The 19,744-nt window shown below is 39.4% G+C and overlaps 1 protein-coding gene across 3 annotated transcripts in view; it reads left to right on the forward strand.

Moving 5' to 3' along the window:
- The window catches only part of CRACD (capping protein inhibiting regulator of actin dynamics), a 128,748-nt gene that overhangs the window by 25,810 nt on the left and 83,194 nt on the right, over positions 1-19,744 (forward strand). The window contains exon 2 of one of the 3 annotated variants that reach the window (XM_031066070.1): positions 5,868-5,939. The exons of the other annotated variants lie outside the window; for them this stretch is intronic. The gene's annotated coding sequence lies outside the window, so the exon portion shown is untranslated. The remainder of the gene's footprint in view (positions 1-5,867; positions 5,940-19,744) is intronic. 3 annotated transcript variants of the gene reach the window in all.

The raw sequence follows: 19,744 nt of genomic DNA on the forward strand, positions 1-19,744 counted from the left end.
CTCTTTCCTGTCAGCCATTCAGCTACTGGAATACAGGCCAAAGCAATGGATCCACTCTGCATTTGCCTTTGGCTCTGGATGAGGTGAACTGTCAAATGTTCATCCTTGTTGATTTTGACCCACAGCTGGACATTGCTAAGAGGCAGCCTACAAAATGTACCTGCAGGTGCCCTTTCCAAATCCCTGTATTTCCAGGGCACACTATGCTGTTCTTGTTCACAGTTTCTCAGCTGGATGCACTGCCTCGTGTTCTGGGACACTGTGTTGGGAGCAGCACGCTGAGGGTATAGCTCCTCACAAAAAGCTATGAGGATCATCCAAACTTGTCCTATAAACTGAAACAGATTTTTCCATTCAAGTGCAAGAGGATATTCTGTGTGCAGGTGCCTCCATTGCTTCTCCTATTATGGGTTGGCCCTAGATGGACACTGGACACTTGGTGCCCACAAAAGCTGCTCTGTAACTTCCCCTCATCATATGGTCAGGGGAGAGAAAGTATAAGGCTTGTGGGTCAAGGTAAAGGCAGAGAGAGATTACTCACCAATGACTGTCATGGGCAAAACAGACCTCAACTTTGTGAAAATTCATTTAATTTATTACCAATCTGATCTGAGTAGGATAGTGAGAAAATAAAAACTAAATGTTAAACACCTTCCCCTCATCCCTCCATTCTCTACCTCCTTCCTTCCAGAGACACAGGTGGACACAGAGTGGGGGCTCAGGTCAGTTCATCTCTTGCTAACTCTGCCACTCCTTTGTCTTCAGGAATAGTCCTGTTCCTTCTTCACATTCCTTATCTCAAATTCCTCATGCCACACACCAGGTGCCAAAAAGGACTGTGGTGCATTGACTTTGGCTGGATGCCATGTGCCCACCAAATGGCTCTATCAGTCCCTTCCTCTGCAGAACACGGGAAAGGAGAAAGTAAGATGGGAAAAATCTCATGGACAGTTTAATAAAGCCAAGGTCATGTGTGGAAACAAAGGAAAACAAGAGATTTATTCCCTACTTCCCATCAAGAAGAGATGTTCAGCCTCTTCCCAGGAAGCAGGGCTTCAGTACGTGTAGCGTTGCTCCAAAACAACACTATTTTTGTAGATAACAAGTGCCTGCAGTCCCTTAGCTTTTCCACCTGAGCAGACATCATTTGGTATGGACTGTCCCTTGAGTCAGTTCAGGTCAGCTGTGCTGATCCATGGCTCTGGAGTCCAGGAGAGCACGGTGTGCCCTGCCAGCCATGTGCTGGGAGGTCATTGCTGGGGTTAGGCATTGCTGGAGGGGCACTGAGTTGAACAAAACACTAGGCAGGGAACAATCTCCTCTTGAGAAGTACTGCTTTTGTTAGTCTGGATAGGAAATGCTTGAACTTTCACAGCAGCTTCTTCTAAGTTGCTGCTGTAAATTCTGTTGTTTTAGTTAAGCTGTTAGGCAGCCCTGGGAGTTCAGTAATTAAATTGCATTTAGCTGTTCAGGTAAGCTATAGTGGGCTTCATGTTCTTTAATGTAGCTTTTTGATTGGAGGACTTCTAGAACTGAAAGACTGCAGTCAAAAAGCTGGGCTCTGTTCTTTTTGGGGAAGATTTCTTATGGTGGAGGACTGCATCCATGACTTCTGAGCATCTTAGGGGAGGGTGTGCCTCTCCATCTGCCATGCTGTCATTCTGTGAGGGTGACAGACCATTAAGGACCTGCTTTAGTCTTTAGGGTATTCCTAAGACCATCTCTTAAAATAAAAGCCAGCATAGGTTTTGAAGAATTCAGCAGTCAAATATTAAGTGTCAAAAAATACACACCTGGACATAAAAATAATTTCTGTTCAGGGCTCTCTGTGAAGTGTGTTAGGACAATAGCAGTTGAAGACAACAAGGTGCCAGTTCTACTGTGCCAGGTAGAATGGTTAGTGAAATTTTACTTAGAAACAGCTATTGGTTGTGTCTTTCAGACACAAAAAAATGTGGAGATTTTTTGGTTTTTGAAAAGAAAAAGCCAGATGAAATGTGGGGGAAAAAAATCCAGTTCAAACTTTCTGAGAGGACAGCCATGCAGGTAACAGATTTGGCATTAGATGCATCTGGGAGATAAAAATGAAAGATAGGAGTCAGCTCTCTATTACTTGCATAAAACTGACAGAGTTTTAGTCTTTTATTTTCAGCAGATAAAATGTATGAAAGCTTGGAACAGGCAAATGGTACCAACTCAAATAGCTAAAAAAGATATTTTTACCTGTAATTTGTAGTAAACATGAGAATGCATCCGGTTTCTAGCCAATAAACATGGAGTAATTATTGCACTAAAGATAGAAGGTTTATCTTTTTATGCTGCAAGTTCCTTCTCCAATTACATTTGGTTAACATAATTTAGTAGACAGCAAGTTAGTATTTGCACATGAAAACATTTAAGATGTAGGAAGCATTTATTTAATACTTTCCCCTCCATTAAAGGCTTTTCTAAGCTTTTAGGATCTCAATGTTTTAATTTAAACCACTTGTGGAATCCTTCCCACATCTGCTTGTCAGGATATTTTTAACAAATGATTAGAAATACACAATTTGTCTTGCTACAAAGTTCTCCTGGTCTGCCTGGCGAGCAGAGGTGGGGACAGTGATGCTCCCACTAGGTGGGGCAGCATGCTGTCACGTTTTTAAGAACTAGCACACTCATGTTTTCTTCTGTGAGAAAGCACAATTTTCCAAAAGGCTGTGGGCATCTGTTGAGAGCCAACCCATCTGGAGCAGACTAGCTCAGGAGACACTGCCTCTTACAGCTCCCCTTGGATTATCATCCCAGCAGTTGGCACAAGAGCCCATCCTTGGGAAACACTGGCTTTTATTTTTGCCTTGAGGTTGCTGGGATCAGTGCCTGCAGGGCTGGAAGCCTTGGAGCACCCCTGTGCCATGGCCCAGCCAACTGCCTGCCCTCCATCAGCTCTCTGCTGGGAGGGAGACAGGAAGGATGAGCAGGGAGTTTAGGACTGCCACTCAGAGACAGGATTTAAGGGTAGTCCAGCCTATGTATGCTTGGGAATATTTAGTGCCGAAATGCTTAAAAATATTTAGTCTGAAAATAGTTACAAGTGACTTTTGCTTGTGTGTGGGACTTTTCTCATAATTCTGGAACTGCTTTTGGAGCAGTAACTGTGCATTGAGCAGGTCTGTTGGTGCCTGAGTGGAAGTGATGAGTTGTGTCCCTTTGCTGAGTTACCATTACATGCAGGTGCTGCTGATGCAGGGTGCTGTTCTGAACTTGCATTGCACCCTGCTAGGAGTAATGAACCAGAACCATAGCTCTGGTTTTTGGGTTCCCTCCCATCCTAAAAGTGTAATGGATATAGAGAGCACTAGAATGTGCTGCAGGAGCATTCAGACCTATGTGGCATGTGCCATTTTTCCTTCCTGTACATTTCTCCTGTTCTGGATGTTTCTTTAAGATGTCTCCGTTGACTGTCAACAGATGTGTATGAAGGAGTTTGTTGCCTTTTTTCTACAAGAAATGTGATGGTTCAGTGATGCAAAGGCCTATGCAGATTACAGTGTAGTTGGTTCTGAAGGGTGTCTGAACCTTGCCTTCTCGCAATGCTTTGCCCAGTTTCTCATCCTTAAATTGAACTTAAATGTTCCTTCAATGTCAGATTCTTACTCTTCTAAGAGTTCCTGTTTCAAAACAAACTGTTCATAATTCAGAGTACTCTGTCAGCACTTCTGGGAATAAATTTTTTTTATAAGCCAGTGACAATATTTTTTCTTTTGCCTTTAAAAGCTGTAATTAAATGTTTCGCTTAGCAGCCATTTATTAATGATGATTCTAGTTTATTATCTAATATTTTTGAATTATATATATCAGCCTATGAAGGGCAAGAGAGTGATAAAAACACTGAATTATTTTTAAACAAATCCTTATTAGAAAAATAAATAATACAGATGATTCTTCATGTAGTGATGGTTCTTCATGTAGTGTTAGAACAAGGGGGAATGGCTATGAAGTGAGAGTAGACTTGGAATTGATATGGGGGAGAAATTCTTTACTGTCAGGGTGGTGAGGCACTGGAACAGGTTGCCAGAGAAGTTGTGGATGCCCCATTCCTGTTCAAGGCCAGGCTGAACAAGGTTTTGAACAGCTTGATCTAGAGGAAGGTGTCCCTGCCCAGAGGAAAAAAAAAGGGTTTGAAGGTGGCAGCATTTCAAAATTACTTAAATCCTTCCCTTTAAAATCATTCTTGACTCTTTAGGGTCTGAACCTTTTGGGTGGGAGGATGATGGGTTATTGACTTTCAATAAATTACTTTAAATAAATTATTATTCACTGTAAATTATTTCACAGATTACTATTAAAAGTGTAATACAATCCCAAATCGTTAACATTTAACATACTAATGATCTTCAGTTATGAAAAATAGTGACAGTAGACGGAAGAAAACCTAGAAACTGAGATTTAAGTTAAAAATATGATATGGATGGAATACTGTGCAATATCATAATAAGAAAAGCACTAATTAAAATATGTCCTAATTTTCCTTCTACTCAGTCATTTCAGGCTAGAGTTATCAGTATCTTTCTATTAACATGACTGGACCATTACTAAAGGTGTCTCTTACTTTAAAATTCTGGGAGCATAATGTTTTTTCTGGGAAGAATCATAAAATGCCTGAGCAGCTCCCCCTCTCCTCCCTCCCTCAAATTGCTTGGTCTAAATAAGGTTCAGGTTCCACTAAAGATACTTTTTTTAATTTCAAAGAGGGGGAGAGACATTCTTTGTATTTTCCTCTGGCAGGCAATATTTAGATATCAAAGAGAGTGAGGCACTTGAGCCTTTATTAATTATTCAGGGCTGCCATATATTTTACATGAGAAGATTTTCTTGTATATCTTGATTAAGCATAGGACACTGGTCTAATACAGTAGGCATTTATTTGGAGAATTCTAGTTCCTAAGAAATGAGTGTGGTGTGTATATATGCATATATATATATATAGGTTATAAATTAATATAAATTTTATGTATATGATGTAATTAATTGAGGGGCGACTGGAAACCATTATTTTCCATGACTGATTACAGGCTGAATTTTCTAGTATCATAAATATCAGCTAAGGTATGTGAGCCAGGACCAGGAGCTGGACTCGATGATCCCTTCCAACTCAGCATATTCTCTGGTTCTGTGTGATAACTGTCTGCAGAGAAATATCATGTTGTTCAAATGTAAAACTAGCAGGAAAAATAACTGTTGTCTATTTTAATTAAGAAAATTTTACAGAAGTATTTCTGTTTAACTCTGTTACAACGTTCTTCCTCATGGAAAACAGCTTGAGTCAAACTTTCTGTCTTGCTGAGGAAAATTCACTTGGTTTTAATCTTTACCAATGAAGTAAAAATGACAATAAATGTTTAATCCTAGTGCATAAAAGCCCTGAATTCAAAGATATAAAATATGATAACAGAAAACTAATATAACTAATTTATGTGTTTGTTGATGACACACAGATGTTCCACATATGCATTTACTAGGCAGCAGAAGGCATATTCATTATGAGACACTTCACTAATGCCTACAGACTCATGACACTGTGGTAAATACGTTTAGAATTTTGACCTGTAACAGGAATAGAAATATTTATTTTAAAAAAGAAACAAAAAACCCCAACAAAAATACTGTAAAGAAAGGTCAGACTACTCCTCAAGACTCAGCTGCTTTTTTTTCCCTCCTTTTTAATCTTTGAGAGAAATTCAGTAGCTCTTTAATGTGTAAAGACCTGATATTTATTTTTCTCTTTTCTGAAAAGCTCCCAGATCTGGTTTTTTTTTTACAAATTATCACTTTTATAAAGGTATATTTGTACAAATAAGCTCTTTCACACTGTGCTTCTGCAATAGGTGTGGAATCCTCTGGCTAAGAGTTTTAGCCTCTCCACTTCCCCCAGAACATGGCTGAAGTATCATTACCTGGTAGGCTTGCTAAAATCTCACTGTTATTACCACTCATCATGGGTACACTTTAATGTCTACCTCCAGAATAAAGCAGAATAAAATAGGTGGCATCCCACTGCTAAGAAAAAGAAGGGTTTCATTATGAATCATTCTCGAATCACCAAGTTAAATTTAGAGTCTTTGGATTTCATCAATGTCAGAAATTTAATCCTACTGGTAGAGTGGAAAATAGAATTGATTTGCATCTAAAAATATTCAGAGTAACCTTATTTACAAAGCAATCCGACTTGTGTAGAAATACTTCTAAATGTGTGTGTGTGCCTGCTTATAGACATCTAAGCAGCTGCTACCTTATTTCTATCATGAGCGGTAAAATAAATAACCTTAAAATAGTTTACCTATTTGGGTAATGAACCATAACTGAACACAGAAATCACAGGTTACTGGCTTTGTCTATTTATTGTGATTCCACAAAATATTTTTGTGCCAGCATGGCTGCTAGGCTTTGTCCCATTGCTGTGAAGCATGGGACAAAATCTCTGGAAATGGTGCCACTGCACGTGAGACTGCTGCTCACGTAACCTTTTTGCTGTCTAGTCGCATCATTTCCTCTGTAAATAAAGTAAAGCCAGAATTAAATTAAGTGAAACAACTGCAGATATTACTCCTTAGCAGAGCATTTCTTGTGAAAATATCACTGCCTTACTCCAGAATATTTAATTTTCTTTCGCAAACTGTGATTGTTTGGTGAGATACGTACATTTTAAAAGAAGTGTATTACCAGAAGTGTGGTACAGTGGTTGTCCAGTTCAGGAAACCTGAATTCCACACTTTGCTGACAGTCAATAACCAAGGAAATAGATTTCTCAGTGTTTTGTCAATACTTTGGACTTGACAAAAACTGAGACATGTGTGTTCCTTTCCCTTCAGGGGAATAATCCTCCATCTCCTGCTATTCAAACACCAGCAAGAAAACATGCTGCTTTGCCAGTGTTTGTATCTGTCCACCTTGAATCTTTCTTCACAAATTGATTTTATTGTTTCTGTGGAGAAGAAAAAAAAAAATCTCACCCAACCAACACAGTTGTAGCCAGTACAAAATCTGTGCATAGTCCAGAAAAGCAAAATGTTCTCACTAGGACATGCTGGAAGAAATCCTGGCTTTATATAAATTAGTGGGCGTTGTGCCACTTACTTCAGTTGGAACAGGCTTTTTCTCAGCATGTGCCATTTAAAGAATACTGAAAAATTCAGACCAATTTTGGTGGACCAGATGGTTGTGTTTCAACCTCTGATGGTACAAAAGTAATTCATTTAACTTTTTGGCACAAGGGCCGCACCTTTTCAAACTCACAAATAATGTTTGGAATTAAAACTTGAACTATTATGGTAAAATGAGAAAACTGGACTAATATAGCCACATAATGATGTTAAATTGGAAATCAGCATACACTTCAGAGAACAACAACAATTCATAGTGACAGTCAGGTTTTCTTCCCTAATAACATTTTATTTACAATTGATGGGAAAATCAAATCAGAAAATTGTTTTATGGGTTAACTTCTTTAGTATTTCTAACATTCATTAAAAAAAATTAAAATACATGGATTGTGAAATGATCCCAGTTGTTTGACTGCAGTTGATTTAGAAAAGCAAATTTGGTACTGAAACAACACATAAGGACTTTAGGTCAGTATTGAGGAATGCTCAGAACTCATCTGAACACTTTAAAGCATGTAACAGCTTTTAATTAGATTTCCTTTTCAGCATTTATTTTTAATTTCATTGCTGCAGAAGGGCTGGTATTCTAATCTAATACAATGTGCAAGGGTTGTTGATTTTAACTGTAATCTTCTTGTGAAAATGAGACACGTGTCCAACACTTGTTTCAGATTCCTTGCCAAGTGCCAGAAATACAACCTTAGGAAATTACTATGGGACTATCATTGAATTGCTCTTTCCCAGAGGAAAAAAAGGCAGTAATTAACTTAATGCAATTTAGCTTAATTAAATTAAATATTAAAAAGTTTTATGTAGTGCTGGAGCACAGAGTGGGTAATAAAGGTGATTTCCAGATGCCCAAGGAAAGAGAGCCCCTTCCCACTTCCACAGAGATGTGCTGCTGGGGATGCTGGGGTGTCAGAAGTCAGTTTCTCTTGAGAGACTCACTTCAGTAAAATACTTAAAAGGGAAATTGTGTGGTTTTATCAAAAAAAATCCACAGGACTACACAGAAGTCTTCCTATTTAGGTTAGATTTCATACCTTTTGATGTTGTTTTGTTAAAATGAATGTAAACATGTACTTTCTTTGTGCAAGGACAGACTAGTTTGAAAACAATGTAAAATGTACCCTGTGCTCTGCTCAACATGTGAAAATCATAAAAGAGCTGAGCTGATAGTGATGTACATCACTTAACTGGGGCATGCTTAATAAGAAAATCTGCTTAATTGGGCTGTCTTCCAGAGAAGATGTTTAGGCTAAGACCAAATGGAAATGACTGCTGCTTAAAAGGAACATTATGAACTACAACAAAAATTTCATCTAAATGAGGGTGCATTTGGCTAGGGACATTGTATAGCAATAATTAACTGGGTATTTAAATTTATATGAAATATGGGTGTCTTTTTTAAATAGAAATAGACCAATAAAGATTATGCCTTCATGTAACTCTGCCCTTACAATTTGTGGGGTTATCTAAAAGGCATCATAAACCAATAATGGCCAGCAACTAAATGAATCCTAAACATTCCCTGTTTCTGTTTTGTTTTCCTGGTCTGTTTTGGGTTTGGTTTTTTTTTGTTTTGTTTTTTTGGGGGGTTTTTTGGTTTGGTTTGGTTTGGGTTTTTTTGTTTCCCTGTTCTGTTTTGTTTTCTGCATTCATTTGCTTACAAGGCTACACTCACAGATGATTTTTAGACAAGTGACAGTCATTGCATCTCTAAATGTGATGCTTTGATCCTTGTTGTTATGTCCTAGAATGCCTTAGAGCGTTCATCCAGTTCTGCTCTGGTGGAGGCTTAGCAATTTGTTTCAGTAGCAGCAAATGTAAAATAATGCATAGATGGGTGAATAAGTATCACTTCAAGTCTTGTGTTGGGCTTCTGTTCAGATCTGACACTTTTGATTCAAATTGGATACTTTCAATCTACATAAATCTGTCTCCTGAGATGTATTTTCTAAATGCATCCTATAAATGCATCTGTCTTGTTGACAGGTTCCTTTCCAGCTTCTTGGGGTGCTTGTTTTAAACTGTGCTGTATCCTCTGTGTTGAACATTGAGTGTCTTTTGTGTGTTATGATTTTCCCCAAAGCACTGATGTCTCTGAGCAGCAACATGTATCTGCACTTCTTATTTGGGGATGTAATTCTGTGGTTCTCATCCTCATGCTGGGGCACAGGATTTTGATGTCTTTCTTTTTCTTAATGTTTGATTTGATTCTCGTACAGACTTTCAAGAATTAGAGGAGGGGCTGTCTATATGTGTTAGCTGGCATGAGAGATTTCCTTAGGCAGGCAAATAGAGTGTGATCTGCGCCACAGCTGACTTGGGAAACAGAGCACAGGGGTTCAGTGGAAGAAAGGCTGGGCAGTAGCACTGGTGTGCTGTGCTGGTATTGCCTAGAATGGGGTCCTACTCTGCCACACCGAAGAATTCCACCTGTATCCCTGATATCCTCTTAGATCTGGCTGCAAAAGTGGTGAGATAGGAGACTAGATGTCTTTCCTTGAATTAAAGATTGATTTGTTGTATAAAATTTTAGTATGCTTTTTGGCTTTAATATTTTCATTCAAAAAACAAACCCCAGATTTTCTTGATTTATAGAAGGAAAGAATTACAAAGAAGTAGTGTTAGAACTTAATTTAGATGCTACTGCTTGTCCATATGAGTCTTACAGCATGTTTTGGATGCTTACAGCAACTGTGGCCAGGGAGAACCTGCAGCTGTTTGCCACTGGCCCTACAGAAAGAAAAGAACACGTGGACTGGGTCTGTGCCCCAAGTGAAAGGAAACAGGCTGGAGGATTTAATGCCCTTTTGTTCTTCTGCAACTCAACAGCCAGAGGAGCTGCTCCTTGCTCTTGTAGGAACTTAAGGCTCTTGGAAAGAGTGGGAAGCAGTGAGTGGGAGGACAGAGAGTGCCATGTGTGAGTGCTTCCAGGACTGTGGCCTTTCCAAGTCCTCCCCTTTGGATCTGGCTCCACTGGATAGCATCATTGTGTGAAGGCAGGATAGGAACAGCTGTGCAGGATCATGTGGTTTCCATGGACTGCCTGGAGAACCACATTTTTACTTATATTTCAATGTGGTCAATTACCTGTATTTTACAATGGTATTTAGCCAGGGTGTCTTTCTAAAGTGTCATGTTTCAAAAGGAAGTAGGAAGTTGGACTTGGTAAGATAGGGCCTGAGGAAAGATGGTCTGACCTTTCATCCAGAGAAAAGGAAAATGGTGGTAACATCTACTCCTAAGCAACATCTAAAATTTAAAAAATTAAGGAAGATGAAGAGCACATGTGATGACAGTTCAGCTTTGTCACAACAGCTGACATCATGGTTTATTTGCTTATGTTTTAACTGGTATTTCTCTTTCCAATTCTTGTTTTCTAACCATAAAAAATATTAAGACCTACTTCACTCTGGATGTGAAAAACTCTGTTTTGTTTGCTCCTGAGCAGTACTTTCAAGTGAACTGGAGACAGCAATCTCCCAAAACAGAGAACAGCTGATATTCTTCCTAACTGAACTATAGGGACCTCAATGACATCAAAGGACTGAGCTCTGTTAAGTGAAGATGCAAAAACTGGTTTGTGCCCCTCACCAAATGTATAGAAAGAAAAGTATTAGTTAAAGGTTATTGCCTTTAGCAGTAGTCATTAAAATCAGCGTCTGGTTTCCTCTGGATGATCTGAAATCTCTAAATGTTTCTGTCGGGTTTTTAGTTTTTAGGCCAGTGTAGCTGTCAGAGTCATGTTTTCCTGCTCCAAATGTATGTGGGTGTATGGGAATATGTAATGCAACTAATTACCCAGAGTGGATGACATTTCTTTTCTTTACAGGGCTGAAATAGAAGTCAATTATCACTTTAAAATAGCTTGCCTTTCTAGCCTTCAAACAAATAGAGAAGAATATAGAATTTGCATGACTATACCCTGTGAAATTCTTTCTCCTGTATGCATTTGCTCTCTTTCATGTTATTACAGCAAATAACAGAGTGTTATAGAGAATGATATACTGGCTTGATATAGAGCCCCAGGAGATGGGAAAAGCCTACTTTTGCCTGAACCAGTTCTGCAGGAGGAGTTAAGAATCCTGTGGCTTAGCCTAGATGGTAATGGAAGAACAGAAAAACTGTCTGAATAAATTACTTTGAGGCTCAAAATAAGTGTCAGAACAAGACTAAGCCTTAAATGTTCTACAGTGCAGCAAGTACCTGCAGAATATGAATTGTTTTAGTGTTAAGCAGTAAATGGTAAAAGAATAAAGACAGAGAGGTCAACTGCAGAAGGGTTTCTCGTCCTGCTCACAAAGGTGTTTTGTTGCTACATACAGAGAAGTTTTAGCTTTTTGTCTTAGTATAATACTGTCATCATGAGCCACTGCTTTGCTACTCTTGTAGTTTTTGCCAAGAAAATAACATGTTTTTATTCAAAGTAGTTGGGATTACTAGTGGGTTGATTTAGAGTGCTACTCAAATTTCAGCTTTACTAAAGAACGTTTATACTTGTATTTTCTGACTGATTCATTCATTTGTTTGTTTGTTTTCAATTTTCATATGTTTTCAATACACAACTTTCATAGTGCTATGTAGAAGTAATTTAGCATTTTACCTTCGTTAGCCTTCGAGTTGCAGTCCCCTCTTGTGATGGGCAATTATGACATGCATTTCTTTCATGAACTCATCTCACTCCAGTTTTGAAACTGGTTACAAATATTTTGCTGCCATATATTGTGCATTCCCCCCCCCATATTCTTACAGTTTTGTATCTTGGAAGGATGTGGGCAGAGGGCAGGAAGTTTTGTGGATTTGACTTTTTCCCCATGACCAGCAGATACATGCTAGTTCTCATTCAAGCTGCCCACTATCTTAAATTAACTTTGCTCTTACAGCTTCTACCTCTCTGATGTGTTTCTAGAAGCTCTCTGCCATTCCCTGTTTGCTTTAGTTTTACCACTTTGCAGAGTCTGGGGTTTCTGTGCCGTTGTCCCACTGTGTGATGCAGAACAGACACACACACAAAGATTTTGGCTGGCAGGGAGGTATCCTGCTCCAGAAGCCAAAGCAGCAGCTCTGTGCCTCAGCTGACAAACCTTCCTCAAAGCATATGGCCATGCTAATGTATCTCCTTGTAGGATGGGAGAGGGTGCCTTCATGTGGGAGACACAGCAGCAGCATAAGGATGTGCTTTCCTAAAAATAATTAGGCTGCTAATGTGAGGATTAGATTTGTTTCCTTTCTTGCTGTCTCACCTTTTAAATGCTTAGATACATCATAGCTAGTAATCCTTTCCTGCAATTTAAGGATTAGTGGTGTGGCCAGGTTGGAGTTTCGTAACTGACTCTGGACTGCCACTAACCTGGATGATGTGCTCAGCAGATGTGTTTAGAGCTGGGAGAACGTGGCAGTTGAAGTGCCACCAAAATCTGAAGATAAATCCTGTATGTTCTTGCTGCTCATAACAACATATGTAAGCAGAACATCTTTAGCTACCACAAGATCTCTCTGTTCCCTTCCAAAGCAGTGGCTTGTGCCGCTTGTGTGCTGACACCCACTCAACAAGGAATCTGTTCTCTGGCATTTGATTTTTATTTCTTTCTCTTTTAAAATATAGTGTCTGTCACTTGGGAAGGTGTCCTGTCAATGGCTGCTTCAACATAGATTAACAAATAAAACTCACTCAGCCAAAAGGCCCTGCTTAAATGAAAGCTGAAGTTTGATCCAGGGTTTTGGTTCATCCCCAGGTTCTGGATCCCAGTTTTTCAATTTCCCCCCCTCTCCTTGTGGTGTTCAGCCTCTGTCCATAATAGATGTAGCTGAATAGCTGAAAATTTCCCATGGTTTATTCATAGGGACAGAAGAAATACACCAATGCTAACCTCGCGATATTTAGAACCCTGAGATTAAATGAAAATGCATTATTCTTTTAAAGGGTTGTTCATTGTACCAGACATGGGTTCAGCTTGATTTGCTCAGAGACTTTAAAGGTACCACAGGTAATGTGCAAAGTGTTCTTGCTCAAGAGTGCAAATGAGAATGGAACTGGATGCATGAAAAACATATAGACTTGCATAACCAGCTCACTGCTTGAAAAATTGCACAGCTTTTTTAAATGCAGAGTTCCCTTACTGCTCTTTGCCTGGCTGTGATATAGCAACCTCTCTGACCTCAAAAGGCTTCAGTAGCCCAGAAAAGTCTGACTTGTTTTTTCCCTGCAGCACAGTAGATTGCTTTATGTAGAAAAGCATAAATCTGTCGCTTCAGAGTTACATGCTGTTATATGAAGACTTACTATGGAAATAGTTTTAAAAAATTTTTTGAGAGTGACAGAGCTGCAATAGAGTTTTTTAAGGTACTGTTATCAAATGCTAAATAACATGTATCTGTGTCCAGCAGGCTGTGATGAGGCAGGCAATCAGGACAGTAATGGGCATTTCATTTTTCAAATTGTTTGTACAGGGGAAAAATTGGTAATATTGTGAAACACCAGCAGTTCCATTGAAAAGTCTGAAGTGCTGACACAGACATTAAAAAGTGCTGTGGTTCACTGGCTCATGAGCAAAGCATCTCAGTATTGCTAAACATGCTTTACGTTCCTTTACTTGCTGTCATCAATGTTCTTGGCCTCAGATACCACCAGAAGCCTATTGCTCAGGGACCACTCTTTAGGAACACTGTTCTATCTTAAAAAGGGAGATATTAGTAAGTGACTCAAGATGAAGATAGGTTTGTGAGTACTGACATTTGCTAGATGTTGGTATAGGAACAGAATAATGTATAAAGAAAAATATTACACCTAAAATGTATTCTTCTCCATACTGTCAGCAGAAAGTGGTGTGCAAGTTTTCATTTTTAATAAATCAACCAAAAAGCAAAAATCCTTATCATCATCCTAAGGTGTGACAATCCAGGTGTAAAATTTCTTCTGGTATCTTCTGGTCAAGCAGTTAAGTTCAATATTCCTAAAAGACTTTGCTGGTTTTTTTCTTATTTTCTTGATCTTCAAATTTTGGTGTTAGCCATCAGGGTACTTGAAAGTTCTTTTTTAGAGTAACAGATAATTGCATTTATTTTCCTAATCTCAAACAGTATGTATATGGTTGAAAATATTGGGTGGAACTCTTGGGAAATGCAGTTTTTGTCCCACTCTCCCTCCAAAATTAATACTGCTGTGAGACAAGGCTTTAGCTGTATGGTTTTACAGCCTGGAGAATAGATGTTACTCTTTTTTCTTAGAACTGGAAAACTTCATAGCACAGAGATCATCAAAAATTCATCACCTTGATGAAAAATATTGTTTTCTCTGTTATTCACTGAAATGGAACCATTAAAGATACCTGTTCTGGTTTTATTTGCATGATGCTCTGGCAGAATTGCAGCTTCCTGATTCATATAAAATATTTACGCAGAACGACCTCCTGAATCTTAGGTGACCGTTAATATGGCAGAAGAAAATATAGATGCCCCTAGAAATGGTTCGTTGTTGAAATGTCCAGGCTTCTTGTGCAAAACAATGTATTTATAGCATTGAAGGCATCTAAGGTGGCATTCTAGTACCCTTTTAATATTTAATGTTAAAGGGTTCAGCTTGTTGGTCTAATTCTGTCTTGATAATGGATACTTCAGACACCAGAGGGTCAGAGGGTTATTTCTTCTCTGTACTTCTGAAGTATAAAAGAGAAATAACAGGCTGAAGGCTATACCCATGAGAAGTCTAGCAAGTTCCCTATGAGGCAGCAAAGCATCTAGTGGAGGCCAATATCTATCTTGTCATTATATCTAAGTTGTAATAAATTTGAACAATTTTTTGTGATGTTTTGGCTATTGTTTAGGTGGTTTAGTTGTTTAGACCAGCTAATCTGAAACAAATTTCCTCAAATTTTCTGACCTCAGGAGTTTTGGGAGAGTATCTTAGTTCCTTTTATACTTTGCTGGGTACAGGGGACCACAAGAATTTTATCCACATGCTTTGCTTTCTGTGCTGCCTTGACTGCTGTCCCACCTTCCCGCTTCTGTCATGTTACACGCCCTGATCCCCCCAGGTCCTGCCCTTACCATTCAGCATCTCATACTAGCAGTGTTATGCCACAGCAATGAACTTCTCATCCAGAGGAGCCACACAGAGGTGCATAAGGTCCCTGTTCTCACAGGCTGGTCCCTGCTCTCACAGGCAGCTTTCCAGGTGATCTTATCACCTATTAAACAGCATTTTGCAGCAGCTGCCAATGTCACATCTCAGGGTCTGGGGAGAATTCTTGGCTACTATCTTCTTAGGAAAAGCATGCAAGGAGAAGTATGCCAGTGCCTTGTAGTGTCACAAATCTTGATTAACCCTCTGCTAGGCTCCGTGGAAGCTGAAAGGAGCTGGATCCTCCCTACATCTGGCACAGCACACAAGTCAGCTTGGTGCAAAGATGTTCCTGTGTCACATTTCCTGCAGTTTTATCTCAGATGTGATGGAATAAGGAAGCACCCTGTTCTTGTCCAAGCTGTGCAAGGTCACATCAGGAATGAAGACAGTAGGACAGTTTATTGCAGTTGCAGGGGGAACTGACTTTATCATAAGCAAGATTTAGAGGAACCCACAAATACTCTCTTAACTGTTTACATGCTATCTTTTCCACTTTGGTAATTGCAATTACAGGACATGGCAATTTGACAAATATATGACAAGCAGTTTAAAACAGTTTTAAATGCACCAGCCACTTAGGGCTCTCCTTATCAGATCTAGCTCAATCCAAATCCTTTCTGGGAGCAACCCACACTGCAGTGCAGTGAGAGAGGCAGGCTGGAAGCTGCTGTGAGAGCAGATGGTTCAGTGGGCCGCAACTGATTTGTAGCTCATGGGAGCATAAAGTATTTATTGCACTCAGGAGCTATTCTTGTTTAAATACCCTTACATATTGTCTTTAAGTGCTGCTATTCCTATTTTGTTTCCAGTAAAGAAGATGAACGTGCTTGTGCTAAATCCTTCCCATTGTAAATACATTTGGGGATTTCTGCCTGAAGAGCCGTCTCCAGGTACCCCTGTCATGACAGCTAAAATTAATTCAGGATGAGGTGACAGAAGTATCTTGCTACTGGCCTAAATAAGGAACATTGATAATATCTCCTTCCTGCCAAGATGAGCTTGTAACCTCTGGAGATGAAGGCAACAGAAACTCTTGGGAAATGTTTTGAATGAAAAATTTAATTACTCTTTCTTAAGATTGAAAATAAGTAAAAATTAAAACACTTATGGAAACAGTTGAATGGTAGGTATTTTAGCCAACAGTGTTTTGGGAAAATTCAACTCAGAAAGCAGAGAAGGGTTCATCTATTATGGGCAGATACAAAACCTTTTACCTTTAATGTCATGTTTCTTGCCCTTGACCTTCCCTTCCTCACCAGTTTTCAGGAGTCAGTTTTCAGAATGAAATAGAGATCTAAGTTGGAGTGTTTAAAAACAAACTGTGTCTGAACACTGGGTACAAGTCCCCAACAAATTTTGTTTCCTCCTGGAAGTCTGTCTGTTTCTGTCCTGACTGGTCTGTAGTTAATTTAGCACAAGCTGTCTTGACAAGAAGGTTTTGTACAAACCTTGTCCTGGTTGACCTTTTCACCCAACCTGTGCTGTCCTGAGGATTATTTTGAACTGTTTCAGAAGAAACTGGCTGCTCACTCATGGGGAGTTAAATCTGGGTAACAGGGAGGGGGTTTCTCCTTTTTTTAAATGCTGGAGGAATGGAAAGTCTACTTGCTCTAGAGTCTTTCTACTGCCTTCACAAAAGAAATAGCTAAAGCCATATTCCCTTTCTGTATCTGGAGATCACAGTTTGTGAACATTCATTTAGGATTTACTAGTCCTGCATAGTAATTAGGGTACTGCTTGAGATATTCTACCAAGAGAACATCAACAGTTGCCTCCTCAAGCCTCTATTAATGTGTAAGTGGATCTGTGCATGGACTACTCTGGAGCAGAGAGATCTCAGCAGAGCTTTCTCCCAACATTGCTTTATGCTCTGGCATTCAGATGTCCTTCCTTCACCTTCCAGACCTTTTTCAGACTCTAGTTAATATGCAAAACATTTTAATGGTGTTTTGCTACCAAGCTCATCGTCAAAATGTTGTTCTCATGTAACTGTTCAAGAATAATGATTTTTGTGAGGACAGCTCTGCAGACAAACAGTCAGAACAAGCAGATCTGGAAAATTTAATAATTCTCTCTAGAGTGGATTCTGTGAGTGAGTGATACATGAGTAGCATGCTGAATAATGAGGAAAAAATGAACACTTTTAAAACAAGTGCTCTTGATGCTAGAGCCCTACTTTACTCAGGTCGCTAGGGATTTGTGTGATGTAGCTCTGGACAGTACTGTTCCTCCACAAAGATTTTCACTGCCTAGATATAAGGCTCCCTTCTGTTCTTTTCAAACCCAACTCCTGACCTGCACATTCTTGTTGTGCTCCCTTCACTGTGTCCATGAAACAGCTCATCTCTTTTCCTCACTCTTCTGCTAAATAGCAGCGCAAGTCCATAATTACATAAGGCTTTTTTTTATTTGCTTTGTGTGCTCTATGGTTCCTGGTTTCGAGGCAAGGCAGGAAAACATTTTGAAAAGTAGTGTTCTTGGTTTCCTCTCTAGGCTCCACCCTTCTTGTCCTGTGGCTTGTTGCCACTCTGTGCTGAAGGTTGCTTACCCTTTGCATCATACTCCAGTGAAGGGGAGGCATCGAGTCTGCCAGGTTTGAGGTGAGCAGCTGGTGAGGGAAAAGAGAATGGACTCAGTCAGTGAAGGAAAGATTGAGCAATGACCATTTGTCAAAATAGGCAAAAATTACTTAGGTTTAGGAGTCACAACTGTTTGTTTGTGTGTTACTACCCTCAATCACAGTAATTTCATTGCACTTCAGATGGCATCTATAATTTGTATTTTAGTGAGGTAAAAATAAAAAATGTCTAACAAGACTAGTCTTAAACAAGAGAAGCCATTTCTTTGTAGCTTGCCGACATCTGAGATTTGTTCAGGGTTTCATGGGTTTACAATTCTAAAACCTGCTTGCCCAAATAGCTGCTTCCAAATTAAAATTCTTTGCAAAGCTACAGTAATTTGGTGAGAAAGGATCTATCACGGCCTGTTATTGTTGAATAGAGATGATAACACCTCCTTTGCAGTTTTGCACGTTCCCTTTGTTTGTGTGTTGAAATTTCCAAAATTAAGTGGCTAATTTTGGCAAGGAGACAAAGCTTTTCTGGCACAAGGAACTTGAGCTAAAGTAATCTGGCTGCAACTGAATTCTTTGGAAATATGCAGGTTGCATTTGGAGAGTATTTGACTGTTTCCTTAATGCATTTGGTTACTGTAATCCCTTGGGACAAGTCTCCAGGGGCAAGGAAGCTTTCTAAAGCACTTCTTCAAAGTTCTGTCTCCATTAATAACTTCATGCCTAGAGAAGATATTCCATACAACCAGGAGGATGCAATTTATAAATTAAAGACACCTAAGGGAACAGTCTCTCATTCCGTTAAAAGCTACAACTGTGAACCTTGCTTATGCGAATATTTTGATTGATTTCTCTTTTATAACAATTTCTGGAAGCATTTGAGAGATTGTTTTTTAGTTTTTTTTAATCAACAAAAGGCTTAAACTAATCACTCATGCTATTAAGGCATAAATATAGCTCTCACAAATTAACTACTACAATGGACGTGCCCAACCCAGCCCCTACCAGGACTGTGTGAGTGCATGAATACCTGTGCAAACATCTTTGCATTTCTTCCTCTTTCTTTTTGATACAGGCTGAGTTATTAGTGAAAAAGCTTGTAATTTGTGTACAGACCCTGAGCATGTCAGAGAGGGATTTTTTTGTGCTGTTATAATTAGCTAGGTCTAGCTCTCAGGGCTACAGGGTGTGGGATAGGATTTGTCACCTTTGGATCTGCCTGTCCCTAATACTCATGCTAAATCACCAATTTTCTTCAAATGAGAAGTCTTGATATGCTCCAGGTTCAAGATATGTTTGTGACGTTTTACCTTTGTAGGCTATCAATAATCAATATATCAAAATATCAATACCTCCGTTCACAAGTATACTTAAACTATGGCAGGTGGTCTCCCTGTGAGGAATTTAAAACCTTTATCGAGTATTGAAGATGAATTTAGAGCAAAGTGGTCATTCAGTGGTGATGGCTTTGACTTTGACTGAAATAAAACACTTGACCTCTGTAGGAAGAAACTTTACTCATAAAGTGATAGAATGGGTCAGGTTGGAAGGAATCACCACAAGTGTGTCATGTGGTCCAACTCCCCTCCTCAAGCAGGGTCATCCTAGAGCACAGGGCATAGGATTGTGTCCAGACCATTCCCAAGTATCTCCAGTGAGGGAGACTCCACAGCCTCTCTGGACAATCTGTTTTTAGGTGCTTGGTAATCCACACTGTATAGAAGTTCTTCCTCTTCTGGTGGAACTTCCTGTCCATCAGTTTCTGCCCGTTGCCTCTTTCCTATTTTTTGGCATCACTGAGAAGAACCTGGATCCCCCTCTGATACCCTTCCTGCAGACACTTACAGATATTGATGGGTTCCCTTCTCAATCATCTGCTTTTCAGGATGAACAGGCCCAGTT

The sequence above is a fragment of the Geospiza fortis genome, unplaced genomic scaffold, assembly GCF_000277835.1.
Source record: "Geospiza fortis unplaced genomic scaffold, GeoFor_1.0 scaffold40, whole genome shotgun sequence".
Classification (NCBI taxonomy): domain Eukaryota; kingdom Metazoa; phylum Chordata; class Aves; order Passeriformes; family Thraupidae; genus Geospiza; species Geospiza fortis.